Source organism: Nelumbo lutea, chromosome 1 (genome assembly GCF_056320005.1).
Source record: "Nelumbo lutea isolate HS-2025 chromosome 1, American lotus-T2T, whole genome shotgun sequence".
Classification (NCBI taxonomy): Eukaryota; Viridiplantae; Streptophyta; class Magnoliopsida; order Proteales; family Nelumbonaceae; genus Nelumbo; species Nelumbo lutea.
Window position 1 is genome coordinate 182,969,046 of NC_142684.1, and position 21,491 is coordinate 182,990,536.

General features: G+C 41.9%; 1 long non-coding RNA gene across 1 annotated transcript; it reads right to left on the reverse strand.

Moving 5' to 3' along the window:
- Positions 1-959: 959 nt before the first annotated feature.
- Positions 960-16,924, reverse strand: LOC148879682 (uncharacterized). The gene is made up of 2 exons (XR_016105736.1): positions 16,573-16,924; positions 960-1,414 (listed from the first exon to the last, which is right to left on the reverse strand). It is a non-coding gene; the product is annotated as an uncharacterized LOC148879682 (long non-coding RNA).
- Positions 16,925-21,491: the final 4,567 nt, after the last annotated feature.

The window sequence follows — 21,491 nt, forward strand, 5'->3', positions numbered from 1 at the left end:
ATTAATGTCAACCCATTCATACTTCCTCAGCTTTCTTAGCCTTTCTACCTACTCTCATGTTCTTCTCTCAAGACTCGTCAATTCACTAAAATACTCTTAGATGTTGTACTTCAATTCTTTAAAGGCTTATCAGATCTGTTGGGTCCTACAACTTTTGCTTTATTGATCTTGAGGTGGCATTCTTTTTTCTGATTTTGAGAGGGGGAAGGTTGGTCAATGGGATTTTGGTTCTCATTGACCAAGAAAAATATATTCTTTTTTTTTTTCAGATTTATGTGGGGACCAAGGAAGTTTATTTTCTTAGGTATCATTTACTCGGGTAAGTGATACCTATCTCCTAAGTGGGTAAATAATTTTCCCACCTGGGGGGAAGTTGCCAACACTTGAATGGGACAAAAAAATGTCAATTTTAATAATGATTTTTTATGATTAAAATGATCATTGCCTTATTTACCTTGGAAATAAAAAACATGGACAAATGCACTTACCCGGGTAAATGCATTTACCCAAGTAAGTAACTTACCGAAAAGCGAACTGGACCTGAGTTTGCTCTTATTGGAAACTTTTTGGACATTACGAGGGGGGAGAAGGCGATGGGAGAAACCCTGAGAATGGGAATGCATGAATGTGTTAGTAAAGCCATCAAAATTCCATTTGCATTTGAAGAGAATATTTTGGCAATCATGGTTAGGGATGACAAGCCATCCTTCTTGGCAACACCCATTTCAAACTGATATCATTGCGTTCAAAGTTGCCAAACATGGCTTTTCAATGATTTTTAGGCTGTATATGGCATTTCTTATTTTAAGGGCTTATCTCTTTTTTGCAATTAAAATGCCCCTATGAATACTAAGTTTTTAACTGCAAAAAGAAAATAAATCCTTAAAATAAGAAATGCCAAATACAGCCTTAAAAACCCGGCCTTTTTGCACTTTCTATGCTTCTGTACTTGGAATACATGTTACAAAGGTTGTTCCAATAAACTCTTCGACTTATAATAGATTGTTTCTAAGAATGTGTATATGTATTCTCCTCCCAAACTACAAGGATCCGAACTAGGAACAGCCTGATTACAGTGGTCATGGTGATTAAATTTGAACTGTATCGAAACGTGTTTATATGGAATAACAGTTCCATGGCATCACTTGACCTTCCAACATGTACACAACAAGAAATAATTGAACTACAATGGATCAATGGCCTTTCACACAAGTTAAGACATACAGAAAAGAGCAACATCTATGTCATCAAACTTGCTACACTTGCATATGAGTGCATTTGTCACCATAGGATCATAACACATCTCATTTTTAATTCCTTAGCCGTGGAAATGCAATCCCAACTCGAACATAAGAATGATTAGCGAATCTGTCTATGGCAATTGAGTTTGCACTCTTGTCTAACTTCTGCATCTCTGTTAAATAAATCATTACTTCAGCAAAACTTAAAATGATTGTTGTTTCAAAAAGGAATCTTGTTGTCTATCGTCTACAGCTTTGCATAGGTGCAAGTTAGTGATGTAATAATAGATGCATTAGTGTCAAGACTACTTTTAATGGCAAAAGGAATAGGTGGAATTCAGATGAGCATTTGTTGGTAGAAGACAAGATATTCTCCTTCAAAATAACTAGTTAGATCGTATATAACACTCATTGTATTCCATGAAATAGAAGAGAATCAATTAGGCCATACTGAGAAAGCCAAGTAACCGGGAAGAAAACTAGAAAGTTACCAATTACCAAGTGGAGCATCAACAGAGAGATCCAAGAGTAAAGCCAGTGAGCTTTGTTCTATTTTCTTATCACAAAAATGATGATACTTGGTTTGGAAAGCTTGTATTTCAAGTTTTGATTTGGTTTCTGTTTATATGTGTATGAACGATTTAACCTTGTTGGTGAGGTTATGGAGGACAACAAAAGACCTATAATTCTACAACCATAGAGGAAAAGTCTAGGAGAAGGGTTATCCCTCATTGAAAAGGAAAGTTGGAATTTTAAAACTGACCAGTCCAGGTCAGAATTTTTTAGCCCCACCGTACAGGGGATGAATCCTGGCCGTGGATTGATGCTAAATCCATGGGCAGGATGCGGTTTATAGGGGGACTACTAGTAGACTATGGGGGGTTGTAATTCAGAATTCAGCATTGAGCTGAGTGTACTTAATCAATTTTAAATTGGTTGAAATCTCGAGGGCAATAAGGCAATTTTGTAATTTATAGGGGTGCTCACGGTTCGATTAACTGAACCGTGGGGCAATTTTTGGAACCAAACCGATACTACCGGTTTTTTGAAAACTGGTAACTGGAACCGTACCGAAGCTAGTCGGTTAACTGGTTGACCGGTTTGCTTAACCATTGGTTCAGTTCATTGGTTTTTCGATTTTTTTATTTTTACAATATATATTATAAAAATATATATAAATATATAATAAAATATTATAAATATATAAAAAATATTATATTTTAAATTATAAATAATATATAATATATTATAAATATATATATATATATTTATATAATGCATATTTATTAATTTATAAAATATAAAATATATAGAAATATATGTATACCGATCAGTTTAGTTAACTGCCAGTATTCTATATTGGTTAATTGAAACCGAACCAGTACCTTCGGTTTTTTTAAAACACTGAATTGAAACCGAATTGACTGGTTTGGTTAACCGATTTTTCAACTTGGTTTCAGTCGATTTTTCGGTTTTTTTGCTCACCCCTAGTAATTTAAACGTTACAACCACTGAAAAAGTAAAGGGAGGTGTTTGTATGGATGTGCCTTTCTAAGTAAAAGGAAGGTTTTTGTTAGTGCCAAATCATAGAGGAGGATTATATATTTGTTAAAATATTTAGGGGATTTTATATTTTACCTTAAAAAAATGGCCATGGTACTAGGGGTGGCAAATGGATGGGTTAGGTGTGGGTTGAGTACCAACCCACCCATATTGACCCACTAATCCATTTGCCACCCATGTTAGTGGGTCAAAGTGGGTCACACCCATTCAACCCTCTAACTCAAATTAGACCCAATTTTTCTCTATTCTAATTGCATAAAAAAAATAACATTATATATTTCCATTAAAAAACAAAAAAAATTATTTTTTTTTCAAATATAAAAAACATCAGAAATTGTAGAAAAAACTTAGGGAATAATAAAAAAAATTAAATAAAAGTATAAAAGAGAAGTTGTGAAAAACATAAAAAAGTTGCACAAAACATAGGAAAATTGTAAGAAGTTTTAGGAAAATTCAGAAAAATGCAAAAGTTTTGAAAATAAATAAATAAATGAAGAAAAATGGATTTTTCATAAAAACAAGAAAAAATATAGAAATTGTAGAAAATACATTAAATGATAAAAAATATTGCAGAAAACACATAAAATTATAAAAAATGAAAACATATATATATATAAGCCAACAGTAAGAAATTGCATAAAATACATAAAAATGGTAAAAAAAAATCAAAAGAAAATTATATATTTCAGTTAATGCCAAAAATACAGAAAATGATAAAAATTTAATATATATAACCAAAAAAGTAAAAAATCACAGAAAATACATTGAATGATAAAAAAATATGCATAAAACAAATCAAATAATAAAAAATTTCCAAAAATATATATTTAAACCAAAATAAAAAAATGGAAAATTCTGGAGAAAAAGCTTAAATGCAGAAATTAATTGAACATTGTAGAAAATTATAGAAAATGAAAATTGTAAAATTTACAAAAAAAAAGAAAAAATACAGAAACTTTTGCTAAAGAATGTAGACAATGCAAAATTGGGAGGTTGCTTTTTGAACGTGTGAGGTGAAACCCCGTTGTTGTAAGACATAATGTACAAAATTTTGGAGCTTGAATCATTAATCTCCCACATAAATTTGTAGTTAATTACCAATGTATAAAAATACAAGATTACAGTTTAGTTGATCCTATGACTCATAGGATGTCTCATGGTGTTGGCTCCACCATTAAACCGGGAATATCATCATTTACACAGAAAAGAAGGATGGAAATCCAAGGAATTTTATCCAAAAGAGAAGATATAATTAACTTGTAAGATAATTAGATAACTAGATAACTAGATACTCATATCATGGTTCTTATCATTAATTTCATTCAAGAAGTGAAACTTGGGGAGAAGATGAAGAGGATCTTTTTGCTTTTTTGGTTCTTATCCAACTTGAAGAACCATGTGTCAGATGATACAATTGCAATGACCACGCAATAGTTGTAGATCTGGAAATTTGGATCTTGAGTCTATTATCAAGGCTATCAAAGCTTTTTGATGAGGGCGGATTTGACCCTTCAATGACATCATGACAGATGACATCCTGAAACAGCTGGACGACACCTAGACACCATCTAGGCGATGACTTCCCCTAGCCAAAGTGATGGAATTCCAAAACGCGATCCGACTTTGCCATCAACCTGGCGACCTACTTCCTCTGTTGACCTAGCGACATTGACCACAACTTAGGCCGGCTATTAATACCTCATCCAGGGCCGACCTGTAGCACCTTGTCACCAACCAAAGTGACCCCGACGTGATGAGCGACCTCCCTCAAGGGCTTGTTGTCTTGACTGAGGTCTATGTGGCGACCTGCGAGACGTGCTTGCTGACCAATTCTGCATGCACAACCCGTCACTACCGGGTCTCTCAAAAGTTGGACCCCCATACCGAATGTTCCAGAGGAGACCGAGCAAGGCACAAAGGCTGGTCTACGTGTACGGCTACCTCCGTGGACTTTAGACCGGTTGGGCACGACCTCCCTGAGATCTCGAACATGATGCGTGAAGCCCACGCCAAGCAATGCCTATATAAAGACCTGACTTCTAACCTGACAAGGTAAGAGAGAAAAGATGCACAATTTAGCTCTCATAGCTCTCTCACATTTAGCTCTCTTAAAAAATCTTTGATTCACTGACTTAAGCATCAGAATGCCCACCCCGGGTAAAGCAACTTGGGCACTCTAACACTATCTCTTTATAGGTCGACCCGATAAACTAGCCAGCTCGGCATCTGAGCCACCTTCCAGTAGGGAGCCAAAAAGCCCATCATCAATTGGCGCCATCTGTGGGAACTACAACAAAAAGCTAAGTTCTCACCTTCTGAAAAGTTAAATTCTTACTTCAAGATTGCTACGTTTTCATCTTCTAATTTTCGGTTCCATCAACCAATGATACTTTTGAGCAGCACCAACATCAAGAACAAGAATCAATCACTGGGGGGCAAGAGCATCTGTGATGAACCTTGAGAACCCCCTTGTGACAACCAGTAGCATCCATGCCAAACTTAGCACTCCTAGTACCCTAGATAAACACTCTGCCACCTTATGTGAACGCCCCACTCTCCGCGGTAGAGCCATCAGCGATTCCCACCAGGATTGAAGCGTGGCAATTTTATGAGCTGAAGCATGGATCTCCAGATGTGGGCACGGGACTAGAAGTTTGGTGCATTCATACCGCCATAGAATAAACAACAACAAAATGATCTTGACAACCAGTAGTCCGATGATAGGCACCTCGGAGTGAGACCACCCTCGCAGGTCGAGCCTTCGTGGTTCTCGTGGGAGTTGATGGCCAATAGACTATGGAGAAGCCCTGCTGACCTCAACTCATTCTACGTTTATTCTCAACAATAGTAAGCCCGGACAAAGCCTCATCATCTCTGTTTCGTGAGGTTGCCTCTATTGGTTGAGCCCTTCATGGATCCCACGAGAGTTGGAAGCCAACGGATGGATGCCCTTGCAGGTCGAGTCTTCCAAGGCTCCCGTGCGAGCTGGCGACCTATAGTTAGTAGAGCTGCCCCTGCAGGTTGAGCTCCTTGTGGCTTTAGTATGAGTAAACAACCAACGGGCTGATGCAGTGCAGTCATGGCATCGAACTACTGGCCAATGCTGACAACAACATACGTACCAGCAACCATTACAAGGGGAGCAAAACATGAACGACTAGCTCGGGCAAGTTTTAGTGATCTGGCCCAAATTGTCTCCCAGCCCGAACTGCGAAGCCTCACTACTGATCGAGCTTTATATGGCTCTTGTGAGAGTTGGAAGCGAATTGGATGTGGAACCGAGCTCACAGGTTGAACCCTTCGTGGTTCCCGTGAAAGTAGGGCGACCCACAGACAATAGGGCCATCCCCTTTAGGTGAGCCTCCCATGACTCTGATAGGAGTAGGCCACCAACAGTTCCAGGAGCAAGTGCAGTACATGTATGCCATGATCTCGCGATCACCTACCCGAGGAAGCAATTCCTAAGTGACAACATAGAAGCAACCACCTTTAAAGCTACAACAGAATGACTATCCACCTTGGCGACCTGGTTAAACTGAGCTCTAAGGGAAAGCCATACTACTTTTAGCTAAGGCTCCCTCAAGCCAACCTCGAAGCACATCGACAATAGGAAGACCGACCTCAGAAGGACAACCCACCCGTTTATCTAGCTCGGCATCATGCCTCAATCGATCTCAAAGGACGTTAGCATCTCACCACAAAAAAAAGAAAAAAGAAAAAAAAGGAGAAGGAAAGAGAAATGGAGGAAAGGAAGACTAGTTCGCTTTCAGCATCGTGGTAGAAACGCAAACTTGGCCGATTTCTTCACAATCAACCTTCACCTCGGTTTTAGGCTCCACATCAACCTTGCCAGCTACTCCTTCAAGAGCTGGCTTGAGGGATATTGCATCGAAGTCTACCTGAGTGGAGCAACCTAATGAGGCAGTCACATAGTTAGAACCCTCTCTTGAGGATGGCATGATGAGCTTCGCTCTTGAGGTACTGAGTTAGATTGCAGAACCCCTTGATGGTTGCATCCCTGATAAGGTAGATGTCCTCGGGGTACCTGCTCCACCTCTTCTTGAGCGGATGGATTCGCTCTTGTGCCTCGATAATCAAGACGACAAGGTGTTGCGTAAGGTTGCATTCGAACACTTGGACTCTTTCGACCTTATGAGCAAATTGGACTAACGCCAACGACTACAAGCTCATCAGATAGTCATTCCAGGCCAAAGGAACAATCTACTCCCTTTATCGAGTTGCCCTCAACTCGGGAGTGGGGGGCAATTGATGAGGGTGGATTTGGCCCTCCAATGACATCATGACAAATGGCATCTCGAAACAACTGGATGACACCTAGACACCACCTAGGTGATGACTTGCCCTAGCCAAAGTGATGGAATTCTAGATTGCAATCCGACTTTGCTACCGACCTGGCGACCTGCCTCCTCCGCCAACCTAGCAACCTTGACCACAACTTAGGCCAACTAGTAGCACCTCGTCTAGGGCTGACCTGTAGCACCTCGATGTGAGGAGTGACCTCCCTCGAGGGCTTGCCGACCTGATTGAGATCCAGGTGGCAACCTGCGAGACGTGCTCGTCGACCAATTTTGCATGCACTACCCGTCACTATCGGGTCTCTTGGAAGTCGGCCTCCATACCGAATGTTCCGGAGGAGACTAAGCAAGGCGCAAAGACTAATCTACGTGTACAACTACCTCTGTGGACTTTGGACCGATTAGGCATGACCTCCTTGAGATCTTGGACACGATGTGTGAAGCCCACGCTAAGCAACGCCTACATATAGGCCTCACCTCCAACTGACAAGGTAAGAGAGGAAAGATGCGCAATTTAGCTCTCACATCTCTCTCACATTTAGCTCTCTTAAAAAATCTTTGATTCGTCGACTTAAGCATTGGAGTGCCCACCCTGGGTAAAGCAACCCAGGCACTTTGACATTGTCTCTTTACAGGTCGACCTGGCGAACTAGCCAGCTTGGAATCCGAGTCACCTTTCAGCAGAAAGCCATTGAAAAGCCCATAATCACTTTTCAAAAGTAGCCGAGGAAGTGATCCTGTCACTCACTCACTCACTCTCGTTAGATCCAAGAGCAGCGGCTAGAGATTGGAGATTTGTAACTTGATTAGCTATTTAATGGGGGTTTCTTTGGAAACTACCATTACAAACTTGATTTGCAACATGATCTGTAACTCGTAAGCCAAAGTCAACAGTGACGCCCATTACAAATATAAATGCATGGTCGGAGGCAACATCTCTACTGACTAGAGAAGGGTTGGAGACGAAGAGATGAAGGTAGAAGAGTGGAGACAGAGAGGGTGGAGGCGGAGAGAGTGAGGTAGAGGGTTCGGTTTTTTTATTTTCAAACCCTAAGGCCTAAACAAGAAGTGGGACTATGGGGTAATCCATGCTTACCCATGACCCACCCTACCCAACCCTTTTTCACTTGACCCTAATGGGTTATTTGACCTTTCACCCATCTTGACCCACATTTCAAATGGGTGGGTTGGATGGGTCAGATGGGTTAGGGTCAAAATTGCAAGCAAAGCAAACTTTCACACCGGACTTCAAACTTCGGAAAAATAAGGACATATGGAGTCCAAATCTGCTCCTCACATAGCACTCCTCTCAAGTCACAAAGCATCCCAACCACATGTTGGGAGCATCTCCCTCACTTTGTATTGTTATTCAATGGGAGATACTTTCAATACATAGTGGAAAGGTCGGTATGAGGTGTGCTATGTGTTATGTGAGGAATAAATTCTAATTCGGACAATTAACAATTGAAATCATCTGCCAACAAAACTTGAGTTCGGATTTGCTCCTCACACTGACATCATAGTATGTCTTGGCCACACATCAAGAATATTTTTCCTCACACTGACCTCATAGCTTGTCTTGGCCACACATCAAGAATATTTTCTGTACCTGTATTTATTATTCATGAGAAGATATTCCCCATACATGTTAGGATATGGCTGTGAGGCATTTTCTATGAGGAACAAATTCCTATTCACGTCTACTGGTGTCACAATAGATATTAAAAGAGTTCCCCAACCTCGTGTCTGTATTCTGAAATGTATCATTGCATCGTTCCCAGTTAGATCAAACCCTAACCTCTGCATCTTACCATGCAACCTCTCCTCTCAATTACCTAGGCGGTCTCATTGGGTTCACTTTTGCCTAGCCTCATCACAATGCTCATAGTGAATTATTTCTCTACAAACCTCCCGCTCTATTGTTTTTCACATGAGCTATCACCTCCAATGGAATCAAAAGAAAGTGGTAAAGTAGTGATTTCCACAAAAGAATCAATACAACCACATGAGAACATTGAAGAGCAATTCACTCTAGCAGTTACCATGGGGGAGGAAAAGTCACTACCCTCTTTTGACCCTATCGAAGAGGCCATTAAAATAATTGAACTAACTTTAAAGGATTGAATCTTCCCACGCCAATAGGTGCCTGAAGAAGCTCTGGTAAATCATGTCAAAAACCTTTGGAATATCCACCTCCATCCAAGTGAAGTTCATTGAAGGAGCTAGCATTGAATTCCCTTTCCAAGAGGAAAAAGACAGGATGAATGCCTTAGAAGGCGGATCGTGGTTCTTCCGTACTAGCTAGATCCTCCTCGAAGAATGGAAGGACTCATACATAGGAACAATAGAAAAAGTTTGAAAGCAAAAAGTCTGGTTGCAGATCCACATGGTCCCAAAAGGCATGGTGGAAGACAATCGCATTTGCTTTCTGACATGTTACGTAGGTCTTATTGTTCCAGACCAGCCAAAAATCAACACAGGTCAGCTCGAAAGGGGTCTTTTTTGAGGAAAAGAATAATAGTGGACCTTTAACAACCACTATATCTAGGGAGATTCATTCTCTATCAAGGTAAACCAATATGGCTAAGATACTGCTATGAACAACTCCCCCGCTTCTGCGTAAAATGTGGGTTAGTTGGACATGTCTGGACAAATTGCAAATGCCTAAACTTCTCCATCCCATACCAAAAAAAAAAATTCTTAGAAGAAAGAACCACCGATAACCTGGCGAATGGCTTTCGAGCGGAGTACATATCAGACAAGCCGTTTAATCTTCTTGTTTACAAAACAATTGCTACAACATCACCTCCTTGCATAATTAGGCACAATGACTTTGGATTAGATGAAGACAGTGGAGAGGACACTGGTAATCACAAATTACGATGCATCGTGAAGGGAAACCAATCAGTGTGGACATTGGCGACGAAGAATCCTGAACGTGCCTCACACAAACTCAACCCACTAAGTCAACTCGGCATGCATAGGAGTGCAAGCAACTGACGGCAGTTGTTCAACATCAACCATCACATAGCCCACATGCAACAACAATGCAATGCCATGCATGGCTCGGAAACTCAAGAAGCACTTCACCTGGACCAATGGACAACAAGGAACGTCAAAAGTCTTGGAAAGACTAGATCATGTACTATCCAGAACTCAATGGTTGGATCTCTACCCAAATTCCATACTCCATCACTTTCCCATCCTATCCTCTAATAATGGCCCCATCAAACTTCTTTTTCAAACTAATGCCACAACACCATCACTGGTTGGAGAAGGAAGAACAATTATGGAGGTTGAAATCCCGTGAAGTCTGGCTGAAAGAAGGGGACAAAAATACCAACTTTTTCCATCATATGGAAAATAAGAAGAATGCAGAGAATGACATCTCTTGGATGAAAGATGGGAATGGGAACTAGGTCACTTCAACAACTGAAATAGCCAAACTATTCAAGGAACACATGTCAAGCTTAGGAGATTCCTCAGAAAACCAGTCAAGTCTTTCTCTTCTCAACCTTTCACTCCCTTAGCTGAACCCACAACAAATAGAGGATCTTCTAACTCCACCCTGTATTGAAGAATTGCATAATGTCATTCACCAAATGCATCCCCACAAAACCCCATGTCCATATGGTTTTACTGCTTATTTCTACCAACACTATTGGAACCTACTGTGTGATGACATATTCCAGTTGGTAACTCACTTCTTCGAATCAGAACACCTTCCAAGAGAATTGAACAATACCAACATAATTTTCATCCCCAAGTTTGTTGTAGCTTCAGTTCCATCAGATTATCGACCCATCAGTCTCTGTAATATCCTGTACAAAATCATTTCTAAATGGTTGGTTATAAGACTCCAACCCATTCTACAGGAACTAATCTCTCCTCAACAAGTTGGCTTCCTAAAGGCTAGGCAAATCATAGACAACATTTTGTTAGTGAGGTTACTCACTCCATGTACCTACAAAAAAAGGGGAAGGGTTACATTGCACTGAAAATCAACATGTCTAAAGCCTTTGACAGAATGGGATGGACATTCATTAAAGACACCTTGCTGAAAATGAAATTCCTAGAGAAATGGTCCAACCTCATATATTAGTGTATCTCTACCCTATCCTTCTCAATCAAGATGGGGGGGGGGGTAGTCTTTTGAACATTTCAATTTGAGGAGGGGCTTATGTCAAGGTGACCCATTATCCCCATAATTGTTCAACATTGGAATGGAAGTATTCACTGCTCTCCTCCAATCGGCTTCTCACAATGGTTTACTTGAGGGGGTAAGAATTTATAAAAATGGATCTCCCATCACCCATCTGATGTTTGCAGATGACTGCATCCTCTTCTGTAAAGTAGAAATGACCAAATAAAGGTTCTTAGTCGGATCATTTAGCAATTCGAAGAGATTTCATGCCAAAGAGTGAATTACTAAAAATCTCAAATCTTGTTCAACAGTTCAGTCTCACGACAACATAGGAAGATCATTTCACATGTTCTCAAAGTAAAGAACTCAATGGTAGGATCAAAATACTTGGGCACTAGAATTCATCAACAACACAAGCACCACCTGTTGCCCCAAGATGTAGTCAACAAAATAAGTGCAAGAACAAACTCATGGAGTTCAAAACTTCTGTCACAAGTTGGAAGGACCACCCTTGTAAAATCATCCATCTAGGCAATCCCAACATGCTCTATGATAAAGTCCATGACAAACTGGACAAACTGTCTAGAGACTTCTAGTGGCAATGAGATTAGGGCAAACAAAAGAAGCACACTATAACATGGAGGAAATTATTGTATCCAAAAGGAATGGGAGGCCTAGGTTTCCGTCATTGGTCTTCAATGAACCAAGCACTCTTTAGGAAACAAATCTGGAGATTGCAACACTAACCTAGTTCACTTTGGAGTAAAGCAATAAAAGAAAAATATTTTCCCAGTGGTGACTTATTCTCAGCTAAAAAGAAGAAATCTAGTTTGTTGTGGTGGAAACAAGCCCACAAACTTCTACCCTCTCTAAAAACAAACTCACTTTGTTTGATCAAGGATGGTCAATCCATATCGTTTTTCAAAGACCCTTGGGTTTGTTAGATAGTTATGCCTTTAGCTCCAATCAGATTGATGTATCTTTTGACATTTATTGTAAATGAATAAAGTGCATAATTGATTCATGTCATTGTGATGTGTTTTTGTTAATACCCTCAAGCATGACACTTATGAGACTCATGTTAGTTTAGAATCTTTACAGCCGTTGGATAGATCTAGGGAGATTTATCCTGCCAAGGCCGATACTGATGTCCCGCCAAGTTGGTTGGGGTGGCTTATCTCAGCTGCTAAGGTGAGACCTGAGGTACATGCAGTGTGGGTTTTCTTGAAACCTTGAACTGGACTGAATTTCAGTATTACCCTGGACCTTTGAGATAGATGGGAAAAATTGGAATGCTACACCTAATCTCTAGACTCGATTATGGTACTGCACTAGGTGTTGGATTGGGGTGTCTTTGATATGACAATCAGTGAGATCCTTAGAGGGGGTCAAAACCTGGGTATACTGGGGCAGTCTGAGAATTCACTTGAATGGGTGATCATAATGACAGAATCAACCCCTTTGTTGGACAAAGTGAATGATCGAGTAATGCACTCTCTCTCTGATGGAAACTTAAACTACCAATAGTTGATTTCAAACGTTGAAATCAACGTTTTAATTCCCGGGATCCATGTGAGTAGAGAGTGCAACACTATAACTTGCAGCTGAAGGACATGTCCTCTCTTGGCGGGCAATGTTTGATCATTATGGGTTGAGAGGTTAAGTGTAAAACCATTGAGGGTAATACATGATTTGCTAATCTTGCATCTACCCACAGTTTTTGGGTTTTCATAAGGTGGCTGGATCCAAGAACCATTTAGTGTAAATGTTAGGCCCATTAAGAGCCCATGGTGATTCACCATGATATACAGTGAATTCGGCCAGGCCTTGCAACAAAGGCTGGGCTGAATCCATGTAGCTGATGTGTAGATCAATGTTAGGGTCCCACGCCATACAAAGAGAGCCAACTAAGCAGTAGGTTAAAGAGTAAGTAAGCATATAAGCTTAATGGGCCTAAGGCCTAATTCGAACTGGGCTTAAGTTAGTTAATTAAAAAGGGCGAATTCAGTTTTAAACTGATTAGGATTAGTTGAAGGATAAGATAAGTCTTATCCATTTAAGAGTCCAGATCCAAATATAAGATTTAGATTAGGAAACTCTCTCCTAATTAGATTAGGAGGCTGATCTAGAGAAAGCTATAAATATGGGCGAATTCTTCAGATTAAACACACAACAACAAACTGCAGAATTCTTCCCCAATTATTGCCGCCCTTAACCAGTTCGATCTCCACTTATGGATCTGATCAAGAAGTGTTATTGATATTGTTTCTTGGTAGAAGAAACAATTTGAAGGTGTGCTCACCAACCCTTGTTCGATTCTTGTTGAAGAATTCAGGTTCTTGCTGAAGAACACCCTGTTGATCCTGCTTCACTACACACTGTGTCATCTTTAGTGGAAGCGGGTTTTGGTCTTTTCTTTGGGCGTGAACACCTGTGTTGGGAGTTACTACTACTTCGTTTCAGGTATATCCCTCACTTCCCTTTGGTTTCAAATCTGGTCCGGTTTTGGATTCAAGAACGAACTTTGAAAATGCAGTTTTAAATTAGGGAATACGATTCCTGGATGAGAGAGAAAGAAATTTTTAAAATTTTGCCCAACCTTCTTGTAGGGTTCGGACATCCATATGATGGATCTCCCATCCCTTTAGGGTCCCCACTATTACTGGAGGTACACCAAGTCCTATTCACCACAATTCACAACCTGTTGGTCACCAAAAAGTTTCCGACTTCCTCATTGATGGACGGTACTGAAACCATGATCTTCTCAATAATTTGGTTGATGAGGAATTGGTTTGTAAAATTCTCGCTCTCCACCCAAACCCACAACTCAATTCAAACACTCTAATCTAGAAAAGGAACAACAATGGAGATTAAATAGATAAATCAGCATATCAAGCTTTCCTCTCCACGAATCCAACATCATCCACTCCACATTTCAGTTGGTGTGAGCATCGGAAAATGGCTCACTTGCCACTTGGGCTAGAAATGGAGTCGCCACCCATCAAATACAAAATTGAAGGTGATGGAACCTCCGAAATCAACATAAAAAAATGTGTTCGGTTTAATTGTGACTCCAAAGCCCAAGGCACCGGTTCAACCAGTCTTGGTAAGACTCAGATGGGAGAGGGAAGGGATTAGGCACCCCTCTCCCGGGTCCAATAGGTGGTGCCCACATGGAATAATAACAAGCACAAAGAAGCAATTATTCAATTGATAAAAAGCATAATAAGCAAAACAAATGAGAAGCAAAGCAACACAAGAAAAAACCTTCTTAAAAAATATATATATATATATATATATATTTGCTTTCTTTACATCTTTCATATTTGTATATATTTTTAATATTTTTTATTTTTATTTATTTTTCATTTTTTTATTACTATATTTTTTAAAGCTTATTTCCCCTTTGCAAATATATTCTTACCAAATTGAAAAACTAGATTTGTTAACTAAACCTACGGTTACAGTTTTTTGTTCTTCTATTTTCTATTTTCCCTTTTCTCTTTTATTATTATTTTTATTTTATTTGTTAATTTCATGTTATTACCATTACTTTACTTCAAGTATGCTCGATTTTCACCGACCTAATCCCTCTTCACTCTTCTAAATTGCAAAAACCAGATATCAGTGTTTGTTCATTTCAAGTATACCCTGTTTTCATTGACCTGGTCCCTCTTCACTCTTCTAATCTACAAAAGATCGAATCCTCTCTACCCTCTCCTCTTTTATCTCTGATCTGGTATTAAAGGAAATCACCCCTATCTCATCCCCCCCTGTCCAATCCCAATTCAGATAAACAGATAAACAGAGAGGAATGGAAAATAAGACGCAAATAGCCTAATTGATCCACTATTATCATACCATAGTTCCATTATAAAAGGAAATGTCGGAAAAATAAATCCATATAGCTTCTGGTTACTGGTTATAAGTTGGATATGTACGTGACAAGTAGGAACCTAGCTACCCGAACAATTCATGGTTAGAAATATTGTTAATAGAGAAAAAAAAAAAAAGAAACGAAAAGAAAAGTAGTTTCCATTTCTCTCCTCGTGGGGCAGAAGTATAATATATTTGAAATTACTTTCGCTTGTTTTGGTGTGAAAACTGGCAAGTGCACTGTTTACCATAGGAGATAGGACATTTTGGTCCTTTTGCCAGAATTAATGGAGTTGTTGTCAAACCAAAATAAAGGAGTAATTAAGGTTTCTAAAGCTATGAAGGCATGGATTCTAGTTTCAAGCTGATGAGTCGTGACAGTGTGTTAGCTGCAACTGTTAATGCAGCTAGAAAGGGCATAAGTCAGGAAGGAGGTGTCGTGGAATTAACTAGACACTATTCCGAGTAACAGCGAGTAAAGAAGTTGAAGATGAAGAAATTCTTATATCAGTAAGTTCAGATGTAGGAACCTACATAAATTATACACGAAGGGTTAAAGTGGCAAAAATAGACAGTAACATAGACGACTAAACTTAATTAGTTTGTTATATATGTGGAAGAAGATAAAACCAAGAATAATTTCGGTATAGAAAAAGATAAAGAAAAAAGATGAAATTGCTAGATATTGATTGAATATAATAGAAGGAAGATAAAATCATATTCATCCAACTCGGCTTGAAAGAGTAGATAATTAATCCAATCAGCATTTACCCACCCGAGTACGATTAGATGAAAGCATTAAGATGCATTTATAAAAAAACAAAAAAAAAAATCATATTAATTTATGTAATTACCTAATCTAAAATAAGATAATTGTACATGTCCATTTATTTAACACTGTATGTATAAATAGTTTGTTTCCAAAATAAAACTCTATGCAGAATCATATCAAGAAAGTATGGTTTGAATGATTCTTGTTAGCAGGTAACAATATAGGATATTTTCTGAATGGAGCCTTTGAATAAGACGTTTTTGATAGAAAAGCAGAAGAGGCTACCCATTATAATATACATGGTAGTGTTACGACGGTAGGGCTACCAAAATGTCCTCAAATCAAATCAAACACATCCTTTCAGGTATGTATACACGAGACAGAAAAAAAGAAAAGAAAATGTCAGTCATACACCTTGCATGGGATAAGATGAAGGATATTCTTTAGCATAAATTTCTTAAACTATCCTTATAATTTAGTTAATTGATTAAGTGTTCTTTACTGTTCGCTATTCCTACTGGTTCAATGGAGCCGATTACCAGTTCAGTCAATCCTCACTCCTTCCAACTCGTAATCAATTCAAACATCAGACAAAGACAAATAAAAAAAAAAAAAACCTAAAAGAGAAACTACTATGTGAAAGAGAGTGACGAAGTTTACCATATGCCGGCCTGAATCTAGACGATGGATGAGCAAGGGAGGCCTCGATCAGCTAAGGTCCGTGTATAACGATGGTGTGGATGAGGATGACAGGATCCGAAAAGAAAACGATGAGATGAACCACTGAAGATCCAATGAAGTATTGCTCTGAGTGCTGCCTTTATGAAAGATCTCTTGCTACTTACCGGAGTTGTGTGTCGAGGAGGACCGAAGACGAAAGATGTGTAAAATGAATTGATTTGGGCATATTGGGACTAGAGGAAGAAGAAAAAAAGAGGCGGAAGAGGATAGAGAGAAAGAGGGAGATCGAACAAGTTACGAATGAAGCACCGCCGCTGTTGAGAGTTGTAGTGGCGCTTATAGAAAACATCTGGTCGGTCTTAGCTCTCAACGATTTCGCCTCTGAGCTGGAGCGATGGGGAGCCTAAAACGGGAAAGATGAGGGAACTCTGGGGAGAACCCAGTGAGATAACTCCGAAGTTCAAGTTAGTAATCTCTCAAAGGCAAAGTATAGACTAGATAGCACAAAGTTCACATACCTTGTTTGTTGGGGGTAGGGGGCCTTTTATAATCACTTCGTGCACTCGCTCCGAGGCTCTTGTCAGGTCGGGTATGATTACCCTTGCATCTGTCAATTCGAGCGTCGTCCTTTTTGCTGGGACAGAACTGTCACTGCCTTTTGTCGGAACCGTCTCTCTAACTGGAGATGGCGGTGTCAGGAGGCGGTGGCAGGTGGCCGTTTGGAGTGCGGCCGTCAAGCGTCAGATCCCAAGTCAGTCAGGTGCGCCGCCCTTGGGTACAGACTTCCTTGGTGTCAGGCATAGTGCGGTTTATTTGGTTTTGGTGCCCTGAGGGCGATGTGGAGTGGTGAGCGAGGCGAAGTCTTGAGTTCGAAGGTGTGTAGGGCAGGTCAGTTTGGCGAGGTGTATCCCGAACTATTGCACGACAGGCCAGTTCGGCGAGGTGTATCCCGAGCTGTTACAAGGCAGGCCAGTTCGGCGAGGTGTATCCCGAACTGTTATAAGGCAGGCCAGTTCAGCGAAGTATGTCCCGAACTGTTACAAGGCAGGCCAGTTCGGCGAAGTATGTCCCGAACTGTTGCATGCAGGCCAGTTCGGATTACTCTGGTTTGGGGCCAAGGGTGAGGGGCCCGTAGTAGGGAGTTTTGACCGCTGGTTTCTCCCCTTGGTGCTCGCGCCTTAGGCTTGCTTTTGTGCCGAGCTGTTGCCTTTGCCACGTGTCGGATAACTGTGAGGTCGGGCCAAATCTTCCTTCATCAATTGCCCCCCACTCCTCGTGCCAAGGGTCTTGCCCTGGTGCGGAGAGTTTTGCGAGGTGGTAGGTGAATTTGTCTCGTTCTTCGAATCTTGACTGCGCGAGTTGCTTTTGCCAGGGTTCTTCGGTTTTCTGGAGTGTCCGAGAAGGCGGGAGACGTGCCTACTGCTCATAAATGTTGACGGATGTGGCAGCGCGCGTTTATTTTAAATTTCAAAAATTCACGCCGCTGGGACGTGACAGCGGGTCATTCAATTTTGAAAAAAGCGCGCCACTGGCGTTCTGAAGGGATGTGCACTGGCGGTTTTGTCAGTTATAGGGAGACGTGCAGCGCGTTGTTAGTTTCAAAAAGACATGCGCCGGCGCGACGTCGGTTTCAAAAAGACGTGTGCTGACGTTTCGCCCTTTTCGGAAAGACGTGTGCCAATCACGTCTCGATCTCAGGGGACGTGCGGTCAGCGCGAATGCGGGCTGTCGGATTGTCTTTGATCTACACTGTCGGTTCTTGGTTATTGTAACTATAAATAGTGGGGGACCCCAGTCGATTTGTCACTTCTGCGGTTTTCCTCTTGAGCTCGCGTCCAACTTTTCAGCTCGCATCCAGGTTTTTCAGCTCGCGTCTAGGCTGGTTACTTAGCCTTCAAGGTTTTTGGCTTGTTCCCGTCTTCGGAGCCTTCAAAACTTTCTTCCAGTGAGTACCTTCCTGAATCCACCTCTTTTCCTCGATGTCTAGCTTTGATAGCTCAGACGACTCTTCAAATAAGACTGGTGTAGGTTCTACAAACCGAGCCGCTTCGGGCAATTTGGCATCTACCTCTCGCCGAGGTCGGATGCTAGACAGGTTTGGTCCCTCGACCATGACGCCCGAGGGGCTCCAATCTATACTTATGTCTTACAATCTGCCTGGGGGGTATACATATTTCATTCATTCGAGTAGCTTTCCTTGGGAACACGGTCCTGATGAGATCGTGATTTTTCGAGAGCAGCTCACTACGGGGTTGCGACTGCCTTTCCACCCCCTTCTCGTCGAAGTTATAAACCACTTCGGTGTTACCATTGGCTAGCTTCATCCGAACTCTATTCGGAACCTAGTGGGGACAGTTTCCCTTTTTTGCGAGCAGAATTTCCCTTTAGACTTGGAGATATTCTCCTCCATCTTAATAATTAAGAAACAAGCGGGTTCTCTTCCTGGGGGAAGACGGGCGTATTACCTGTCTCCTCGCCCTGGCTTTAAGGTTTTGCACGAACTTCCCAATAAGGTCCCGGCGTGGAAGCGGGACTACTTCGGTGTGCGAAGTGCACAAGGATAGCCCTTTCAAACCGGGTGGAGTGAGATCGCTCCTAATTCTGGTGTCACTCTCGACAAAGAGACGGTGAAGGGCCTCCGGCAATGGGCACGGCAAGGTTTAAAGTGCCATCAGTACTTAACGGAGGCCAAACTTATTGGGGTCAGCCTGAGTTCGGGTAGGTTTCTAGCTCAAAGGTTTCTTGTTTGCTCTGTTCCTTCGTTTTTTCTGATGTCGAACTCTTTTTTGTAGGTGTGATGGACGCAGAGAGGACTCGTGGGGGCGCTTGTTCCAAGGCATGAAGAGGAGGAAGCGGGTCGCCAAGCGAACTCGTACCGAGCTGCCCCCGGATGAGGAGCCTCAAGTTCCCGGCCACACGCCGGAGGATTTGCCCAGGGAGCCCAAGGTGACTCCACCGATGCATGAAGCTGCCAGGGCGCCTTACGTTGAGACCACTCATACGGGTGCTCCTACATACTCCAGTGCTCCTACTCACTCTGGGTCCGCTCATACGTGGGCTGGGCCCTCAGGTTCGGGAGCTCAAGGGGAGTTCAAGAGCGTGTTGACGCCGAACTACGCTCTTCAGAAGAGTAGGGAGGCTACTTTCCCCGTGGAGATTGCGGCGTGCACCGATCTTCCTTTAAATCAGGTCGCCTGCCATGCCGTAACACATGCTATGGTGGTAAGTCAAATTTCGTCTGCCTTCATTTTCTATCATTCTTGCTGTTGTCACTTACTTGTTTCTTTTGGTAGGTGAATTCTTCTATTCACGCCTTAGCAGCCCAGGTGGAGAGGAGCTCGCGACAGGCGCGAGCTGCTGAGGCGGCCGCTCATGCTGCCGAAGAGGCTTTCCGTGCCGCTGAGGCGAATACCCGAGCTGCTGAGGCGGCCGCTTATGCTGCTGAAGAGGCTGCTCACGTTGCCATGGCCAGGAAGGCGATGTCTCAGCGGGATGCCGAGGCCATGGGGGTAGTCATCAAGCACATGGCGGACTCAAAATTGGACCTGCAGCATCAGGTTGAATATCTTCAGGAGGACATCAGGGAGAAAACACATATTTTTTCCCAAGGTATTGAAGACGCCAAGAAGAAGGCCGTTGAAGACTATATTGCCTCTTCGCGTTTTGACGACCTAATGGTGGATTCTTACAGAAGGGGATTCAAGCTGAGCCGGTGGATGATCTAGAACACGTACCCCGACCTCGATGTTAGTGCCATATCCACTTCGCGTATAACTCAAGAGATGGCCAATGCTGTCGATGGCGAGCTGGATTCTGAAGGAGAGGCAGGGCCTTCGAGTGTTGTTGAAGTGCTTTCTGATGGCGAAGAAGTAGCTCCGGGCATGTAAAGATTTTTTTTTTCTTTTTTTTTTTGGAAGTGCCTTCTGATGTCCAATGTACTTCTGTTTCTTGCAACGGAATAGACAATCTTTTTGCCTAAGTGTTCTTTTTCCCGAACTGATTCTATGTCAAACTGATAATATGCCACGACGCTAAGGCTTTTGTAGCGAACTGATTTTTTGCCGAGCTGATAATATGCCCGACTTTTCTTTGCTTGCTTACGCCGAGGTTCCTCTTGTTGGCTCTGCATCATGGCCCTTAGGCCCTTGTATCGATTTCGTCCACTTTGCTTGGCGGTTTATAGGTAGTATCGCCTTAAGTTCACAATGTTCCACGCTCGGGGTACTTGTTTGCTTTCTAAGGTTTCGAGCTCGTATGCCCCCCCGAGCGCTCTCTTTACTTTATAGGGCCCTTCCCAGTTTGGTCCAAGTTTTCGCACGCCGGGTTCGGGCGCCATAATCTTACAAAGGACCAGGTCACCGACTCGGAAGCTTTGTTGCTTTATTTTGGCATTGTAGTAGCGAGCTACCTACTGCTGGTAGGCCGCTGTCCGGATGTGCGCGAGGTCCCTTACCTCGTCCAGTAGGTCAAGGTTGGTACGTAACTCATCTCCATTTGTCCGATCGTCGTATGTTTCTAGTCGCAATGTTGGTACTTCGATTTCCGCCGGGATCACTGCTTCAGTGCTGTAGGTGAGGTTGAAGGGGGTTTCTCCCGTGGCGGTTTTTTTTTTGTAGTTCGGTGAGCCCATAAAACACTTGGTAGCTCTTCCGCCCACAATCCCTTAGCTCGATCTAGACGTGCTTTCAGTCCACGCAGGATGACTCTATTCATTACTTCTGTCTGACCGTTTGCCTACGGGTGCGCGATTGATGTGAAGTTCTACCGAATCCCCATGTTCTGGCACCACTCTTGGAACTTGATATCCTCGAACTGCTTGCCATTATCGGAGATTAGTACCCGAGGCAACCCGAAGCGACATACTATGTTCTTTCAAAAGAAGTTCTGTATGTTTCGGG